The sequence below is a fragment of the Petromyzon marinus genome, chromosome 23 (genome assembly GCF_048934315.1).
Source record: "Petromyzon marinus isolate PM22_M1 ecotype Great Lakes invasive population chromosome 23, UKy_Petmar_22M1.pri1.0, whole genome shotgun sequence".
Taxonomy (NCBI): domain Eukaryota; kingdom Metazoa; phylum Chordata; class Hyperoartia; order Petromyzontiformes; family Petromyzontidae; genus Petromyzon; species Petromyzon marinus.
The window spans coordinates 13777501-13782500 of record NC_133689.1 but is presented as its reverse complement, the minus strand read 5'-3'; the positions used below and the strand labels follow the sequence as shown (position 1 = coordinate 13782500).

General features: G+C 45.2%; 9 non-coding genes and 2 pseudogenes across 9 annotated transcripts; all 11 read left to right on the top strand.

Moving 5' to 3' along the window:
• Positions 1–341: 341 nt before the first annotated feature.
• On the top strand, positions 342–460 carry LOC142925948 (5S ribosomal RNA). Its single transcript, XR_012942872.1, has one exon. It is a non-coding gene; the product is annotated as a 5S ribosomal RNA (ribosomal RNA).
• A 427-nt stretch (positions 461–887) lies between these two features.
• Positions 888–1006, top strand: LOC142925802 (5S ribosomal RNA). The gene has a single exon (XR_012942725.1). It is a non-coding gene; the product is annotated as a 5S ribosomal RNA (ribosomal RNA).
• Positions 1007–1259: 253 nt separating this feature from the next.
• Positions 1260–1378, top strand: LOC142925797 (5S ribosomal RNA). The gene has a single exon (XR_012942720.1). It is a non-coding gene; the product is annotated as a 5S ribosomal RNA (ribosomal RNA).
• A 252-nt stretch (positions 1379–1630) lies between these two features.
• LOC142927800 (5S ribosomal RNA) lies at positions 1631–1749 on the top strand. Its single transcript, XR_012944724.1, has one exon. It is a non-coding gene; the product is annotated as a 5S ribosomal RNA (ribosomal RNA).
• A 431-nt stretch (positions 1750–2180) lies between these two features.
• Positions 2181–2299, top strand: LOC142928608 (5S ribosomal RNA; annotated as a pseudogene).
• Positions 2300–2551: 252 nt separating this feature from the next.
• Positions 2552–2670, top strand: LOC142927373 (5S ribosomal RNA). Its single transcript, XR_012944298.1, has one exon. It is a non-coding gene; the product is annotated as a 5S ribosomal RNA (ribosomal RNA).
• Positions 2671–3097: 427 nt separating this feature from the next.
• Positions 3098–3216, top strand: LOC142925790 (5S ribosomal RNA). The gene has a single exon (XR_012942713.1). It is a non-coding gene; the product is annotated as a 5S ribosomal RNA (ribosomal RNA).
• A 253-nt stretch (positions 3217–3469) lies between these two features.
• LOC142928761 (5S ribosomal RNA) lies at positions 3470–3588 on the top strand. Its single transcript, XR_012945070.1, has one exon. It is a non-coding gene; the product is annotated as a 5S ribosomal RNA (ribosomal RNA).
• A 252-nt stretch (positions 3589–3840) lies between these two features.
• LOC142927799 (5S ribosomal RNA) lies at positions 3841–3959 on the top strand. Its single transcript, XR_012944723.1, has one exon. It is a non-coding gene; the product is annotated as a 5S ribosomal RNA (ribosomal RNA).
• Positions 3960–4390: 431 nt separating this feature from the next.
• On the top strand, positions 4391–4509 carry LOC142928550 (5S ribosomal RNA; annotated as a pseudogene).
• Positions 4510–4761: 252 nt separating this feature from the next.
• On the top strand, positions 4762–4880 carry LOC142927371 (5S ribosomal RNA). Its single transcript, XR_012944296.1, has one exon. It is a non-coding gene; the product is annotated as a 5S ribosomal RNA (ribosomal RNA).
• The last annotated feature ends 120 nt before the right edge of the window (positions 4881–5000 follow it).

Sequence of the window (5000 nt, the reverse complement as noted above, 5' to 3'; positions counted from 1 at the left end):
ACTGCATTGGGATCAATATTTTTTGTAATATAATGTTTGATGCCACTCTTTCGGGGCTCAACCAGGAGCTCAGAAACAGGTCCCTGCAGAGTGGGCTGGTAGGACAAGTCTCTGCGCTGTCTATTACTGATTTTATACACGCAACAGCACGAGATTTCACTTCATTAAATTATTGAAAGGGGACGGACGGACGGACACATTAATCTATTGCAGGCTGGTACACTCAGTTTACAACTTCGTTTCTACCAGTATAAAGGTTTTTTCAGCGATGACCTCTAGAAGTATAGTTGAATGTTGATTGTTTAATACATCTGAATGTGCGACAGGTCTTTCCAAGCATGGCCTACGACCATCTCACCATGAATGCGCCCGATCTCGTCTGATCTCGGAAGCTAAGCATGGTCGAGCCTGGTTAGTACTTGGATGGGAGACTGCCTGGGAATACCAGGTGTTGTAGGATTTTGCATTGTTGTATCTGGATGGGTCGCTTTTTACACTTCGACTCATCCAGTGAGTGCACCTGCCAATTTCACGTCGATATGGTGTACTGCATTGGGATCAATATTTTTTGTAATATAATGTTTGATGCCACTCTTTCGGGGCTCAACCAGGAGCTCAGAAACAGGTCCCTGCAGAGTGGGCTGGTAGGACAAGTCTCTGTGCTGTCTATTACTGATTTTATACACCCAACAGCACGAGATTTCACTTCATTAAAGTATTGAAAGGGGACGGACGGACGGACACATTAATCTATTGCAGGCTGGTACACTCAGTTTACAACTTCGTTTCTACCAGTATAAAGGTTTTTTCAGCGATGACCTCCAGAAGTATAGTTGAATGTTCATTGTTTAATACATCTGAATGTGCGACAGGTCTTTCCAAGCATGGCCTACGACCATCTCACCATGAATGCGCCCGATCTCGTCTGATCTCGGAAGCTAAGCATGGTCGAGCCTGGTTAGTACTTGGATGGGAGACTGCCTGGGAATACCAGGTGTTGTAGGCTTTTGCATTGTTGTATCTGGATGGGTCGCTTTTTACACTTCGTCTCATCCAGTTAGTGCACCTGCCAATTTCACGTCGATATGGTGTACTGCATTGGGATCAATATTTTTTTGCAAAATACTGTTTGATGCCACTCTTTCGGGGCTAAACCAGGAGCTCAGAATAAACGTTTTCACGAGCGATGACCTCCAGGAGTATAGTTGAATGTTGATTGTTTTATACATATGAGTGTTCGACAGGTCTCTGCAAGCACGGCCTACGACCATATCACCCTGAATGCGCCCGATCTCGTTTGATCTCGGAAGCTAAGCATGGTCGAGCCTGGTTAGTACTTGGATGGGAGACTGCCTGGGAATACCAGGTGTTGTAGGCTTTTGAATTGTTGTATCTGGATGGGTCGCTTTTTACACTTCGACTCATCCAGTTAGTGCACCTGCCAATTTCACGTCGATATGGTGTACTGCATTGGTATCAATATTTTTTGCAAAATACTGTTTGATGCCACTCTTTCTGGGCTAAACCAGGAGCTCAGAATAAACGTTTTCACGAGCGATGACCTCCAGGAGTATAGTTGAATGTTGATTGTTTTATACATATGAGTGTTCGACAGGTCTCTGCAAGCACGGCCTACGACCATATCACCCTGAATGCGGCCGATCTCGTCTGATCTCGGAAGCTAAGCATGGTCGAGCCTGTTTAGTACTTGGATGGGAGACTGCCTGGGAATACCAGGTGTTGTAGGATTATGCATTGTTGTATCTGGATGGGTCGCTTTTTACACTTCGACTCATCCAGTGAGTGCACCTGCCAATTTCACGTCGATATGGTGTACTGCATTGGGATCAATATTTTTTGTAATATAATGTTTGATGCCACTCTTTCGGGGCTCAACCAGGAGCTCAGAAACAGGTCCCTGCAGAGTGGGCTGGTAGGACAAGTCTCTGTGCTGTCTATTACTGATTTTATACACCCAACAGCACGAGATTTCACTTCATTAAAGTATTGAAAGGGGACGGACGGACGGACGGACACATTAATCTATTGCAGGCTGGTACACTCAGTTTACAACTTCGTTTCTACCAGTATAAAGGTTTTTTGAGCGATGACCTCCAGAAGTATAGTTGAATGTTGATTGTTTAATACATCTGAATGGGCGACAGGTCTTTCCAAGCATGGACTACGACCATTTCACCATGAATGCGCCCGATCTCGTCTCATCTCGGAAGCTAAGCAGAGTCGAGCATGGTTAGTATTTGGATGGGAGACTGCCTGGGAATACCAGGTGTTGTAGGCTTTTGCATTGTTGTATCTGGATGGGTCGCTTTTTACACTTCGACTCATCCAGTTAGTGCACCTGCCAATTTCACGTCGATATGGTGTACTGCATTGGGATCAATATTTTTTGTAAAATACTGTTTGATGCCACTCTTTCGGGGCTAAACCAGGAGCTCAGAATAAACGTTTTCACGAGCGATGACCTCCAGGAGTATAGTTGAATGTTGATTGTTTTATACATATGAGTGTTCGACAGGTCTCTGCAAGCACGGCCTACGACCATATCACCCTGAATGCGGCCGATCTCGTCTGATCTCGGAAGCTAAGCATGGTCGAGCCTGGTTAGTACTTGGATGGGAGACTGCCTGGGAATACCAGGTGTTGTAGGATTATGCATTGTTGTATCTGGATGGGTCGCTTTTTACACTTCGACTCATCCAGTGAGTGCACCTGCCAATTTCACGTCGATATGGTGTACTGCATTGGGATCAATATTTTTTGTAATATAATGTTTGATGCCACTCTTTCGGGGCTCAACCAGGAGCTCAGAAACAGGTCCCTGCAGAGTGGGCTGGTAGGACAAGTCTCTGTGCTGTCTATTACTGATTTTATACACCCAACAGCACGAGATTTCACTTCATTAAAGTATTGAAAGGGGACGGACGGACGGACACATTAATCTATTGCAGGCTGGTACACTCAGTTTACAACTTCGTTTCTACCAGTATAAAGGTTTTTTCAGCGATGACCTCCAGAAGTATAGTTGAATGTTCATTGTTTAATACATCTGAATGTGCGACAGGTCTTTCCAAGCATGGCCTACGACCATCTCACCATGAATGCGCCCGATCTCGTCTGATCTCGGAAGCTAAGCATGGTCGAGCCTGGTTAGTACTTGGATGGGAGACTGCCTGGGAATACCAGGTGTTGTAGGCTTTTGCATTGTTGTATCTGGATGGGTCGCTTTTTACACTTCGTCTCATCCAGTTAGTGCACCTGCCAATTTCACGTCGATATGGTGTACTGCATTGGGATCAATATTTTTTTGCAAAATACTGTTTGATGCCACTCTTTCGGGGCTAAACCAGGAGCTCAGAATAAACGTTTTCACGAGCGATGACCTCCAGGAGTATAGTTGAATGTTGATTGTTTTATACATATGAGTGTTCGACAGGTCTCTGCAAGCACGGCCTACGACCATATCACCCTGAATGCGCCCGATCTCGTCTGATCTCGGAAGCTAAGCATGGTCGAGCCTGGTTAGTACTTGGATGGGAGACTGCCTGGGAATACCAGGTGTTGTAGGCTTTTGAATTGTTGTATCTGGATGGGTCGCTTTTTACACTTCGACTCATCCAGTTAGTGCACCTGCCAATTTCACGTCGATATGGTGTACTGCATTGGTATCAATATTTTTTGCAAAATACTGTTTGATGCCACTCTTTCTGGGCTAAACCAGGAGCTCAGAATAAACGTTTTCACGAGCGATGACCTCCAGGAGTATAGTTGAATGTTGATTGTTTTATACATATGAGTGTTCGACAGGTCTCTGCAAGCACGGCCTACGACCATATCACCCTGAATGCGGCCGATCTCGTCTGATCTCGGAAGCTAAGCATGGTCGAGCCTGTTTAGTACTTGGATGGGAGACTGCCTGGGAATACCAGGTGTTGTAGGATTATGCATTGTTGTATCTGGATGGGTCGCTTTTTACACTTCGACTCATCCAGTGAGTGCACCTGCCAATTTCACATCGATATGGTGTACTGCATTGGGATCAATATTTTTTGTAATATAATGTTTGATGCCACTCTTTCGGGGCTCAACCAGGAGCTCAGAAACAGGTCCCTGCAGAGTGGGCTGGTAGGACAAGTCTCTGTGCTGTCTATTACTGATTTTATACACCCAACAGCACGAGATTTCACTTCATTAAAGTATTGAAAGGGGACGGACGGACGGACGGACACATTAATCTATTGCAGGCTGGTACACTCAGTTTACAACTTCGTTTCTACCAGTATAAAGGTTTTTTGAGCGATGACCTCCAGAAGTATAGTTGAATGTTGATTGTTTAATACATCTGAATGGGCGACAGGTCTTTCCAAGCATGGACTACGACCATTTCACCATGAATGCGCCCGATCTCGTCTCATCTCGGAAGCTAAGCAGAGTCGAGCATGGTTAGTACTTGGATGGGAGACTGCCTGGGAATACCAGGTGTTGTAGGCTTTTGCATTGTTGTATCTGGATGGGTCGCTTTTTACACTTCGACTCATCCAGTTAGTGCACCTGCCAATTTCACGTCGATATGGTGTACTGCATTGGGATCAATATTTTTTGTAAAATACTGTTTGATGCCACTCTTTCGGGGCTAAACCAGGAGCTCAGAATAAACGTTTTCACGAGCGATGACCTCCAGGAGTATAGTTGAATGTTGATTGTTTTATACATATGAGTGTTCGACAGGTCTCTGCAAGCACGGCCTACGACCATATCACCCTGAATGCGGCCGATCTCGTCTGATCTCGGAAGCTAAGCATGGTCGAGCCTGGTTAGTACTTGGATGGGAGACTGCCTGGGAATACCAGGTGTTGTAGGATTATGCATTGTTGTATCTGGATGGGTCGCTTTTTACACTTCGACTCATCCAGTGAGTGCACCTGCCAATTTCACGTCGATATGGTGTACTGCATTGGGATCAATATTTTTTGTAATATAAT